Genomic DNA, 14559 nt, shown 5'->3' on the forward strand with positions numbered 1-14559 from the left:
TGTAATAAAATTCTTATTTTGCTCTTTCCATTAATTTATTTATTCACTTTACATTCTGCTCACTACCCCAATTCCTTGTCCCCTCTCACACAGTCCATACATTCCTCAACCTCCCATTTCTCTGTGAAAGGGTAGAGGCCCCCTCACCAGAACAGATCATATTTTCTGAAGGGGTAGAAGCATTCTTACCCACTGAGGACATACAAGGCAGCCTAATTAGGTGAATGGATTCTATAGTCGGGCAACAACCTTAGAGACAGACCCTGAATCAGGTGTTTGGAAACCCATATGAATTCTGAGATGCACATCTGCTATATACGTACAGAGTTTCTAGCTATTATGAATAAAGCTCCTATGAACACAGCTCGAGTTCTAAGGTTCACAATTGATAAATGAGACTTCATGAAACTGAAAGCTGCTGTAAGGCAAAGGACACTGTCAATACAACAAAATGTCAGCCTACAGATTGGGAAGGGTCCTTTAACCAACTTTATATCCACTTGGAGAGTATCCAGTATTTGTAAAGATCTCAAGATATTAGAAATAAAAAATCCGATTAACCCAATTAAAATATGGGATACAAATTGTAACCCTTTGACCTCCTTTTGTTATCTAAGTGCTCTGGGTAAGACTTTGAAGACTATGTTGAATAAGAAGGGAGAGAGCATGCAGCCTTGTCTAGTCCCTGATTTTAGCGAAATTGCTTCAAGTTTCTCTCCATTTAGTTTGATGTTGGCTACTGGTTTGCTGTATATGGCTTTTACTATGTTTATGTATGGACCTTGAACTCCTGATCTTTCCAAGACTTTTAACATGAAGGGGTGTTGAATTTCGTCAAAAGAAGTCAAAATATAACTCTGTGCAGATGATATGATAGTATATTTAAGCGACACTAAAAGTTCCACCAGAGAACTACTAAGCCTGATAAACAATTTCACAAAAGTGGGTGGGTATAAAATTAACTCAAAAAAATCAGTAGCCTTCCTCTACTCAAAAGATAAACAGGCTGAGAAAGAAATTAAGAAAATGATACCATTCACAATAGTTCCAAGTAAGATAAAACACTGCAGTGTGGCTCTAACCAAGCAAGTGAAAGATCTGTATGACAAGAACTTCAAGTCTCATAAGAAAGAAATTGAAGAAGATATCAGAAGATAGAAAGTCATCCCAGGCTCATGGAATGGCAGGATTAATATAGTAAAAATGGCCATTTTGGCAAAAGCAATCTACACATTCAATGCAATCCCCAGCAAAATTCCACCTCAATTCTTCATAGAATTAGAAAGAGAAATTTGCAAATTCATTTGGAATAAGAAAAAATCCTGGATAGCGAAAGCTATTCTCAACAATGAAAGAACTTCTGGAGGAAATCACCATCCCTGACCTCAAGCCATATTACGGAGCAACAGTGATAGGAACTGTATGGTATTGGTACAGAGACAGGCAGGTAGATCAGTGGATGAGAATTGAAGACCCAGAAATGAAACCACACACTTATGGTCACTTGATCTTTGACAAAGGAATTAAAACAAATCAGTGGAAAAAAGATAGCATTTTTAACAAATGGTGCTGGTTCAACTGAAAGTCAGCATGTAGAAGAAAGAAAATCAACCCATTTTTATAAAACTTAAGGCCAAGTGGATCAAGGACCTCCACATAAAACCAGATACACTCAAACTAAAAGAAGAAAAATTGGGGAACAGCCTCAAACACATGGGCATTGGCTTATGCTCTAAGATCAAGAATTGACAAATGGGACCTCATAAAACTGCAAAGCTTATGTAAGGCAGAGGATACTGTAATTAGGACAAAATGGCAACAAACAGATTGGGAAAAGATCTTTACCAATCATATATCTGATAGATGGCTAATATCCAATAAAGAACGCAAGAAGATAGCCTCCAGAAAGCCAAATCACCCTATTAAAAATGGGATACAGAACTAAACAAAGAATTCTCAGCTGAAGAAAAATCTAATGGCTGAGAAGTACTTAAAGAAATGCTCAACATCCTTAGACATTAGGGAAATGCAAATCAAAACAACCCTGAGATTCCAATTCATACCAGTCAAAATGATAAAGAGCAAAAACTAAGGTGAGGACAGAGGTTGACAAGGATATGAAGAAAGAGGAACACTCCTCCATTGTTGGTGGGATTGCAAGTTAGGACAGCCACTCTGGAAATCATTCTGGAGATTCTTCAGAAAATTCAACATTGTACTACCTGAGGACCCAGCTATACCTCTCCTTGGCATATACCCAAAAGATACCCCAACATATAACAAAGACACATGCTCTACTATGTTGATAGCAGCTTTATTTATAATAGCCAGAAGCTGGAAAGAACCCAGATGCCCTTCAACAGAGGAATAGATACAGGAAATGTGGTGCTATTCAGCTATCAAAAACAATGACTTCATGAAATTCATAGGCAAATGGATTGAACGAGAAAATATCATACTGAGTGAGGTAACTCAATCGCAAGAAAATACACACATGCTATATTCACTGATATGTGGATATTAGTCCAAACGCTTGAATTACCCAATATACAATCCACAGACCACATGAAGCTGAAGAAAAGGACTAAATATATATATATATATATATATATATATATATATATATATATATATATATATATACAGCTACCAAAATTAGACAATATTGATGAAGCCAAGAACTGCATGCTGACAGGAGCCTGATTTAGGTGTCTCCTGAGAGGTTCATCCAGAACATGTCAAACACAGAGGCTAATACTGACAGCACACTACTGAACTGAGAACAGGGTCCCTGTTGGAGGAATTAGAGAAAGGATTGAAGGAGCTGAAGGGGCTTGCAACCCCATAAGAACAAAAATACCATAGTGGTTTAGGTGGGGCCTAAACCACTATCCAAAGATGACACATGGGCAGATCCATGGTTCCAGATGTATATGTAGCAGAGTTTGGGCACCAAGGCTAGGAGAAGCCCTTGGTCTTGCCAAGGCTGAACCCACCTAGTGCATTGGAATGTCAGAGTGGGAAGGAGGGAAGTAGGGGTGGTTTGGGAGAAGGGACACCTCTTTAGAAGAAGGGGAGGAAGATGGGTTAGCGGGCTTATGGATGGGAAACCAGGAAAGGGAATAACATTTCAAATGTAAAAAACAAATATCCAATTTAAAAAACAAACAAACTGGGATACAGATAAACAGAGTATTCTCAACAGAGGACTATCCAAGTCCAAACTTACTTAAACATATGTTCATTGTTCTTAGTCATCATGGAAATGCAAATCAGAACGACCTCTTACACCCTTCAGAATGGCTAAGGTCATGCTGGGGAGGAAGTGGAACAAGAAGAAAACTCCTCCATTGCTGGTCGAGTGCAAACTTACACAACAACTTTGCAAATCAATTTGGCAGTTTCTGAGAAAACGAAATAGTTCTTCCTGAAGACCCAGCTATCCCCCTGCAGGACATACACCTAAAAGATGCTCCACTATACCACATCCTTATTTTTAAATATTTGTATCTTAACTTTATAAAACTTTAGAGTTATATTTTAATAAGGAAAGTAATTTCTATAATCAAGTAAGATATATTTCTTTTATTCTACAGTATGACTAAGAAAAATTCTAGGTTATGTTGGTCTGCATTCTTATATAAACTTATAAATTTCATATCAAATTACTTGTAAAATCATATATGTAACACCTACCCATTCACTCATAAATGAATCGGTTTTTCACTGAGCCCTGTAGTTTTATATCAGTTATCTTGTCAAGTATAAGGCCCAGATACAATGGATTTATTCCTAATTTTTGACAATGAGCATAAACTGAAGCTTTCAATTTTTATAATTACTATCCAAGCATACTTTCTGAAAGGCATGGTTCCATTAAAATTTCCATTGCATAAAAACAAGTTTACAGGTCATCTTTTTATATATTGCTTGATTTATACCACTATTTTCTTCAATTTTATTTTTCCTGAAAGCATCTTATTATAGTGACATTGATATTAATTAAGAGCTGGACTAAGAAGCAGCTATATGTGTAGCTGAGGCAAGCCTTAAACTTAATGTCCTACTTCTTCAGGCTTCTGAGTGCCTGGAATTGCAAACCTATATCCCAAAGCCCAATTTAAGATCGAATTTGTTAGACTTCTATGCAATAATGATTTTATTCAAATTTTACTTGTTAGTCAAACATTATTACACATATGTTGTTTATATGTTCATATACATGTTTATACAAATAATATATGTCCATCTTATTGAAAAGTAGTTTCTTAAGTCTGCAGTGGTCCACACACCATTAAATCTAGGACTTGGTAGGCAGAGGCAGGTGGATCTCTCAATGAAAGACCAGCCTGGTCTACAGAGCAAGTTTCAGGACATGCAAGACTATGCGAAGAAAGAAAGTCTTAAAAAACACTTACACTTGAAGGGCTTGAGACCCCATATGTACAACAATGCCAAGCAACCAGAGCTTCCAGGGACTAAGCCACTACCTAAAGACTATACATGGACTGACCCTGGACTCTGACCTCATAGGTAACAATGAATATCCTAGTAAGAGCACCAGTGGAAGGGGAAGCCCTGGGTCCTGCTAAGACTGAACCCCCAGTGAACTAGACTGTCGGCGGGAGGCGGCAATGGGGGGGGAGGTGGGGAGGAACACCCATAAGGAAGGGGGGAAGGGGGATGTTGCCGGAAACCGGAAAGGGAATAACACTCGAAATGTATATAAGAAATACTCAAGTTAATAAAAAAAAAAACACTTACACATACACACACACACACACACACACATGTGAATGTTTTATTGTATATATTCTTTTCTTTTATCAGATTGTATACCCTGATTAGCGTTTTGCCTCCCTTTACTCCTCCTAATTCCTCCCAGTTCCTTTCCCATTACAGTCCACTCTCTTTCACTGTCTTATTGAAAACAACAGGTATTGGGGAGATAGATAACAAGCAAACATGACAAAATAAAATATAATAAGATAAAATAAAATCTGTCACATCAAATTTGGACCAGCCAAACCAGCAAAAGAAAAAGTGCCCAAGGGAAGGAACAGAATCGAGAAACGCACTGTTCACATACTCCAGAGTCAAAACAAAACAAAACAAATCACTAAACTGATAGCCATAATATAGAAGCAGAGGATCTGGTTCCATCCTGTGTAGGCCCTGTGATTTCTGCTTCAGTCTCTGTGAGTCCATATGAACGTTGCTCAGTTGGTTAAAGGACTATATTCTCCTGGTGTCCTCCATCCCCCTCTGGCTCTTATCCTCCACCATCTCTTCTGTGGGGTTCCTTAAGCTCTACATGGGGAGGAGGAGAATTTAATGAAGATGACATCCTTGTTAGTGCTGAGAGTATTTCTCTCTCTCTCTCTCTCTCTCTCTCTCTCTCTCTCTCTCTCTCTCTCTCTCCGCTCTCGCTCTCCCTCTCCCCTCTCTCTCTCCCTCCCCCCCTCTCTCTCTCTCTCTCTCTCCCTGGCTCGCTCTCGCTCTCCTCTCCCTCCCTCCCTCTCCCTCTCCCCTCCCTCTCCCCTCTCCCTCTCCCTCTCCCTCTCCCTCTCCTCTCTCTCTCTCTCTCTCTCTGTCTCTCTCTCTCTCTCTCTCTCTCTCTCTCTCTCTGTGTGTGTGTGTGTGCATTTCCTGTCTGCCTGTGAGTCTCTGTACCTGATAACGACTGAATAAGGCACTGTTCTATTAGTTTAACAGAATCTCATTAAGATTCTTTTTTTTATTTTATGAAAACCATCAGTATGTGGGTATTCCCTAAGTCTTTGAGCTAACTAGTCTCTGGTTCTTGGTCATCAGAGCAGTGTCACATGTGGGTTCCAACTAGTCAGTGGGCCTTAAGTCACATCAGATAATAATTGGTTACTCTCATTAGTTTTGTCCCATCTTCCTCCTAGCATATTTTGTATTCAGGACATGATTATAGATGGATGATTTTGTGTGTAGGTTAGTGTTTGTTTTTCCTTTGATAGTCTGCAGAGGAAGATTCCATATCATGACAATAGAACTTACTGATGAAGTTTCTATGTAGGCACCAGCTTGGCCACTCCATCTTCAATGCTGTGGGTCTATGTTACTTTCAGCAATGGAGTCTTTTCTCTGTTATCAGAGAGGAACTTGCTATCTTGGAAATAGGTTGGGTTGTTTGGAGATTTCTATGGCACTCATTAGGCTAACAGCTCAACTGAATATAACCCAGTCCCAGTACTAGAAACTATGTTTGGAGATAAGAGAGAGCCAGTTGTGTTTCACCCATGATTTCAGAATTAAGTTTGCCTTTATGTACTTGAAATTTTTTCCACTACACTAGTTTTCCATAACAGCCCTTAAATGGCAGGAAATTCCAGCTGCATCTTCCTGCATTGGGTTCCCCTCACCTTCTTCTTTAGTTCCTGTTCCACACCATGCCCCATTTCCTTACTAAAATATGCTCTAATACCCCTGTCAGAATGATATCCATTTGTGTTCCCCCCAAGTCCTTTCCTGCATATGTAACTACTCTGGGTCTGGAGTTTAAATAGAGTAATTATCATTTACTTAATCATGCCAGCATTTGAGAAAATGCATACCATACTTATCTTTCTAGTTTTGGGATACCTCACTCGGGATGATTTTTTTCCTACTTCTATATATTTGCCTGCAAATTTTACATTGTTGTTTTTGAAATCCCTGAGTAATACGTAACTATGTAAATGTATCATGTTTCCTTTTATCATTCTTTGGTTGAGGGACATCTAGTTTGTTTCCAATTTTTGACAACTGAGAATAGACAGCAATGAATATAGTTGAGCAAATGTCCTTGTGGTTCAATAAAGCTTTCTTTGGTACATGCACAGCAGTTGTATAGCTGGATCTACAGATAGATCATTTCCCTTCTCTGATGCTTCCCTTCAAATACCATGCTGATTTCCATAGTGACCGTAAAAATTCTTATTCCCATGAGCCATGGAGGGTGCTCCCCTTACCCCACATCCTTACCAGCAGGAGCTGTCCTTGTTTTATTGATATTAGTCATTCTGACAGGAGTAAAATAAAATCTCAAAGAAATTTTGCATCTCCATGATGGCTAAGGATGTGTGTCTCAGTTATTTGAGATATCTCTATTTTAATTCTTGGTTTATCTCTATACCCATTTTAAATTGGATATTTAGCTTTGATATGCTGTTTTTCCCCTCCCCCTTCATTTTACATTATTTTACAAATAAGGAAACCAACTGATTAGACAGATCAAGAATGGTGTTCAGTGATTAGAAAGGAAAGGAGGTCAAGAGGCAAGCTTTCAATTTCCTCCCAACACAGTATCACAAAAATCCATGACAGGATACCTAGAATTCTTGTTCTCGACAGAGAGACCACCAAGAAACAAAGATGAGTGAGTCCTTACATCCATAGGGGATCCATGTGGCTTGCTCCAGGTAAGTCTGACCCTACCTACATAGCTCATTCACCCTCATGCTGGCCCCATCGACTCTTACTCCAAAGTGGCCAATGGATGCCAAATGCTGGGCGACTTCAAATCTGCTTGTCCAGCATCTCCAAAAGTCAGGGCCAGGCTCAAAATCTGCAGAGGAAGTTTCCATTACTTTCAAAGAACTCCCACCCCTTCTGTACTACTTTTACTGCTGAAGTTCTGGTCACCTTGCTCCCCAGCCTTCAACTCTTCCAGCTTCTCAACACTTGGTAATATAATATTGTCACCTTTCCTATTAGCTTCAGAATCACTGGTGGTGCATTTCTGAAGCTCTCTCTCTCTCTCTCTCTCTCTCTCTCTCTCTCTCTCTCTCTCTCTCTCTCTCTCTCAATGACCAAAGGCTGTGGTGTTAGGCAGCAAGCTTTCTTCCAAGACTTGGATTCTTTTATTCCTTTCTTCCTTTATCTTCTGTGCATTTGCGCTGGGAGTGTTTGACTTCAAAGCTCTGCTGTGGGTCTGACTTTTAGAGGAGACTCCATCCCTTGGCATCAGCAGAGAGCCAGATACAGAATGGCCTGCACTGAGAGTCTTCAAGTTATCTTCAGAAACTGGGAGCAGACAAACCACTCAGGTAATCCCAGCTTTTTTCAAGACCTTTTGGTCCTGTTTCAGTGTCTGCTCTAAAGTGGGTACAAACTTATCTTTTAGAATCCTTCAGATAACATCAAAGCCTTCTGCCAACTTGGGAACTGACCAGGACTCTCCAAATTCCTTATGTAAATACTGGATCTGCTCCATGGCTTCCCATGTAAGTGGTCTAGGTGGGGCACCTGGAGCCTCCATTTGCCTTCAAACTTTCTGGAATTGCATTGCTTTTTTCTGTCTTTTCAAAGCACCAAGAGAAAGAGCCAATGGCAAAAGCCATGTGTGGAAGCAATATGGGTGTTTTGAAAGCGTCTTGGACTAAATCTTGGAGAGTCTAGCTCTTGTTTGACCTACCTCAGGAGTGCCACCACAAAGCACAAATTGACAAAGTGACCACTGCAGTAGCAAGAGGGTACCAGGTTTTTAATCCACCTACTTGGGGTTGCTCATCCACGCAGGGAGAGGCAAACCCTGAACTCAAAAAGCCCACAACTTTTATTCCTTATAGAGGGCAGACTTCAGCAACAGGGTTAGCTGGCCTATTCTCATTGGTGGTATGCAGGACAAATGATCTGGTCAGGTATTGGCTGGCCTGCTCAAGGGGCTGTTCTTGGCTTAGTCAGTCACTTTCCTCATCTAGCCCCTGCACCTGACCTTGGCACTGTGTGGTCTGGCAGAGTCAGGATGACATCCTGAGGTTGTTCTTGGAACTCACCACAGGGAGGGGTAGGGAGAACAGTTGTTATTGTTTTGTCTTAATTAGCTTAGTCATAATTGCCCCAATATCTTGATCACCAAAACGTTATCATATCACTGGGCATCACTTGACGTCAAGATGTATCTCTCAGAAAGGTCACAAGTTTGTCATAGGCATCCTGACCACCAGATGTATTTCTCAAAACCTTGTTTTTACATCTATGAAGTTATTTCTTCAACTTCAGTTTTGTTCACTTGAGAAGTAGGGATCTAGATTGAACTTACATGGAGACATCCATTTTGACCAATACCATTTGTTGAACATACTGTCTTTTTTCCACTGTGTTTCTATCTTCCTTACCAAAAATCAGTTTTCCATCCATGCGTAGGTTTATGACTGATTCTTCAACATGATTCCATTGATCGAAGTGTCCATTTTTTTCCAATTTAATGAATAAGGTTCATTTTTCTTTTTTTATTGGATATTTTTTATTTTCATTTCAACTGTTATATCCTTTCCCAGTTTTCAATCCATAAACCCCCTATCCCATCGCCCTTCCTCCTTCTTCTATGAGGGTTTTCCCCACCCATCCACCCAACCCTTTCTGCCTTACCAGCTTGACATTCCTTCACTAGGGCATCAAGCCTTGGCAGGACCAAGGGCTTCTCCTCACATTGATGCCCACAAGGCCATCCTCTGCTACATATGGAACTGGAGCCATGGGTCTGTCCATGTGTACTCTTTGGATGGTGGTTTAGTCCCTGGGAGCTCTGATTGGTGGGTATTGTTGTTCTAATGGGGTTGCAAACCTCCTCAGCTCCTTCAATCCTTTCTCTAACTCATCCACTGGGGACCCTGTTGTCAATCCAATAGTTAACTGTGAACATCGGCCTCTGTATTTGTCATGCTCTGGCAGAGCCTCTCAGGAGACAGCTATATTAGGCTCCTGTCAGCATAACCTTCTTGGCATCTGCAATATTGTCTGGTTTTGGTGGCTATATGTATATGGGCTGGATCCCCAGGTGGGGCAGGCTCTGGATGGCCTTTCCTTCAGTCTCTGACCCAAAGTTTGTTTCCATATTTCCTCCTATGGATATTTTTGTTCTTCCTTCTAAGCAGGACTGCAGTAACCCATTCCTGACCTCAATATGTCCATTGTTAAGGTTATTACCATGCTGTTCTTTTACTACAGCTTTTTAAACACTACAAAGTTGATTAAAGCTCTTGAAAAACTTTATTTATGTCTCCCTCTCTCTCTCTCTCTCTCTCTATATATATATATATATACATTTGTATATAAATACTTAGATACATTCAAAATAGGAATATATGTATAATCTATATTCATCTCTTCTTTTTCATCTCTGTCTCTCTTTGTGTGTGTGTGTTTGTGTGTTTGTGTGTGTTTGTGTTTGTGTTTGTGTGCACATCTGTTTGTCTCAGACACACAGTGATATATGCTTATACATTTATTCAAAGTGAAAGGACAGAAGATGGACCACTAGACTAGTATGTATAAAGTCCTATTATCAATCTCCCATCCTTGGTAAAAAGATGTTCTATATCTCATGTTATATCCCTTTGAAGGTAATGGAAATATATTTGTCTTCTTGTGTGCTATTATTTAGAAAACATGACATGCATATATACAGGTTTGCGAGTTATTGTTTGTTCTAATATATGTTTATGTTTCATAAATGATGTATTTTGCTAGGAACATGGTCTAAAAAAAACTACTTTCATTTTCCATAGCCATTATCACTGACATGCAGCCATACAATAGGTGCCATTGTCCTGATTTTGGGGTGCTCTCTATAAAGCAATATAACAGAGAACCTTATTCATTCTCATTCCTTCTTCTGTTGCACCTTAGAAAATGCTATTATAGGTTACATCTGTGTATGAGTATGATCCAAAATTCAGGTGGGCAAGGAATGAAGATATTCAGTCTAAGGATGGACAGTAAATTCTATAAATGAAGGAAGGTAGGTAGGTAGGTAGGTAGGAAGGAATGAAGGAAGAAAGAAACAAAAGAATAAACAGAGGGGCTAAATTGATGTTGTTATCCCCCTTTTCAGGAATGTAATCAAAACATCATAATTATTGGCTATTGCTGGAGTAGACTCAGCATCTTGTCTAACTTGTGTTATCTTGTATGGACCACATATTTTCAGATAACTGCATTAGTAAGTAAGGGGTTTCCATCTTCAGCTACTATAAGTGTTTGCCTTTGTGTCTCCTCCAAACATGACATTTATTATCATCATTTCTAAAAATTCTATAGACCTCTCCTCTCACCCTGTGGATTCATTGAAGTAATATTTTAAAATATACTAGTACCAATAAAATATCACTATTAAAATATTCTAATTCTAAAATGAAATCGAACAGTTGACAATAGCTAACATATGCAAAGTGAAAAGTGTTATAATAGTATTTGTTAAAATTCAAACGTGTAATCCCAAACAAGCAGTTTGCAAAATCTGTTAAAAATGGAATATTTAACACAGGCATGATGACACATGGCTCTAATCCTACCATTTGAGGAGTGGAGACAAGAGGATTACTGTGAGTTTGAGGTCAGCCAGGGATGGATAATGAATCCCATAGGCAGAGCAACATAGAGAACAGATCTAAAGAAGCTCACACAGAACAAAAGAAAGCACTGAGTTCCAGGCTGCCTTGCTTAAAGCTCTGACTCAATCTGTTATTACAATTTATATTTTAGAACCTTAGTAAAATTCTTAGACCTCAATTTTCCTCCTTTTAAAGAAAAATAATAATAATGCATATGTCTCAAAATAATATGGGGAGTACTGAAAAAAATGCATGTCAAACTTTCTCAAGCATTTTTAATATTGACCAGAGACACTCTCTAAGAAATAATACAGGGACTTCTCAGCCGACTACATGCAGCTTAGTAAATATGCTCGGTTTTCTATGTAATTCTGAATTCAATAACTTGCCCTTTCTCCTGACTGTCTACTTTCTCAGCTTGATTTACCTAACATTCTGTGTTTTCCCATCATTTTTATCTGACTTTCTTTTTCCTCTTAAGCTCCCTTTCTTTGCCAGATGCCTGCTTATCCACCATGTGCCTGATCACCATGCCAGATCAAATCCTTTGGAGTTTTTCTTCTTTCCTCCATTCTCATCCTGTGAGCAACTTGTTAACTCTAATAAAATTGTCCACAAACTTCAGAAATATAACATAATCAGTTCTAAGTTCATGCATGCTGTTTTTGAGATAGCCTTGTCTTCTCACATAGTGCACACCTCATGCCTTTGTCTATATGGATAATGTTCGACAGAGTACATTTGTCTATTTGGATATTGTAGTCAACTGATCTACCCTCATTTCTGACCAAGTGAATACTGTTAGCATCGAGGTCCCCTTTATTGAAAAACAACTTAATCTACATGATTCAGTATGATTTAACTACAGAAACGTGACTCGCAGTAGCAAGCCTGAAAATGGGAAACTTCTCATTAATAGGAAGGTTAATTACATCGCTGATGAGCTATGTTCTACCATCTTCAAAGTTACTGATGTTGTGAATATGAGTTGAGGAGTCTAAAATGTCTTTGTTACTGTTGAATAGGTCAAGTTCAATGAGAACTTAGTGACCAGAGAGGTCACATAAATGATCTCTGTCTCTTCTTCTGGTACATCTTTGTTTGTGATAAACAAAAATCACACAATATAATTCCTTAAAATTGCTCACCAAAGTCTTCTGTGTCAAAATCTTAACATCATAGACAAGGTCTTCAGATACTTCAGCACTATCAAGAGACTCATGACCATAGCCCAAATCATCATCATCAAGTTTCGTCATCTATGACATCTCTGGGAAACTCTTCAATTATTGTAATGGGGGGCAAAAAAATTAATAAAAGCAACATCAACTTGTGCTTCGAAGGCTGTGAGAAAGATCATTAAAGAACCGAAGAAGATCATTGGCATGGCTTTCTGCCTCCTCTCAATATTGCTATGCCATGATACAGATCTGTTGCTTGTAGAAAGCTGCCAAGTGTGATAACATCAAACATGTGATGAAACAGATATCAGAATGTTCTCTAAAGGCATTCTGAGTTACACTGGGAACCAGGTTCTCTCTCATGGCTTTAATAGCCACACAGACTTTTCTATGTTTGATTATGGATCTCACATTGCCCCGGTGAACACATGGGGCAAGCTCACATCCTGATTTAATAAGCACTTTGGCTACAGCCATGGATGACAGACTTCATGGATTTTAGAAGAACTTCAAATTATAATAAGCCCTGAATTGCATACTTCAGCAAATACACTAGAGGGAGAGAGGGACCCTTTTTGTTAAAGAGATTTTAGTCTCAGTCTGCGCCCTGAGGTGACCCTGTGACACAGCTCTCTGTACACAGATTCCACCAGGAGAGAGTTGGTCTCCTGCTGCTGAGAGCACAGGTGAGGACACCACTTCTGCTCAGAGGAACCTGTCTGGAGTCCTCAGGATACAGGGACTGAGGAGCAGTCTGGGACAGGATCCTTCCACTCTGTCAGCACTGCGAGCTGACCCTGTGCTACAGCTCTCTGTACACAAATCCCATCAGGAGAGAGCTGAACTCCCAGGAATGCTGACACACCTGAGAGTAGAGGCGTGTCAAGCCACTGTCAGAGACAGCAAGACCAGCTAACATCAGAGATAACCAGAGAGTGAGAGGCAAGTGCAAGAACCTAAGCAACAGAAACCAAGGCCACTTGGATACACCAGAACCCAGTTCTCCCACCACAGCAAGTCCTAGATACCCCCAGCAAACCAGAAAAACAACATTCTGACTTAAAATCACATCTCATGATGATGTTAGAGGATGTTAAGAAGGGCATAAATAACTCCCTTAAAGAAACACAGGACAATACAGGAAAACAGGTAGAAGCCCTTAAAGAGCAAACACAAAAATCCCTTAAAGAATTACAGGAAAACACAACCAAACAGGTGAAGAAATTGAACATACCCATCCAGTATCTAAAAATGGAAATGGAAACAATAAAGAAATCACAAAGGGAGATAACCCTGGAGATAGAAATCAGCAGGGGGAAGGGAGGGGGGTCTGGAAGAGGAGGGAAATGGGAAAACATGTGAAATGTAAATACATAAAGTACCCAAAAAAATAAAATTAAAAAAGAAAACCTAGGAAAGAGATCAGCAGTCATAATCACAAGCTTCACCAACAGAATTCAAGAGATAGAAGAGAGAATCTCAGTAGCAGAGGATACCATAGATAGCACAACAGTCAAAGAAAATGCAAAACACAAAAAGCTGCTAACCCCAAACATCTAGAAAATTAAGGACACGATGAGAAGATCAAATCTAAGGATAATAGATATAGAAGAGAGCAAATATTCCCAACTTCAAGGGCCAGTAAATATCTTCAACAAAATTAGAAAAGAAAACTTTGCTAACCTAAAGAAAGAGATGCCCATGAACACACAAGAAGCCTACAAAACTCCAAATAAATTGGACAAGAAAAGAAAGTCCTCCTGACACATAGTATTCAAAACACCAAATGCACAAAACAAAACAAAAAAAAAGACTATTAAAGGCAGTAAGAGAAATAAGTCAAGTAACATATAAAGGTAGACCTATGAGAATTACACCAGCCTTTTCACCAAAGACTATGAAAGCTAGAAGATCCTAGGCAGGTGACATACAGAGCCTAATAAAACACAAATGCCAGCCTAGGCTACTATATCCAGAAAACTCTCATTAACATAGATGGAAAAACCAAAATATTCCATGAAAAAAACAAATTT

At 39.3% G+C, this 14559-nt stretch overlaps 1 pseudogene; it reads right to left on the minus strand.

Annotated features, from left to right (window-relative positions):
• Window positions 1–7569: 7569 nt before the first annotated feature.
• On the minus strand, window positions 7570–8314 carry LOC116913920 (annotated as a pseudogene).
• Window positions 8315–14559: the final 6245 nt, after the last annotated feature.

This window comes from Rattus rattus, chromosome 12 (genome assembly GCF_011064425.1).
Source record: "Rattus rattus isolate New Zealand chromosome 12, Rrattus_CSIRO_v1, whole genome shotgun sequence".
Taxonomy (NCBI): Eukaryota; Metazoa; Chordata; class Mammalia; order Rodentia; family Muridae; genus Rattus; species Rattus rattus.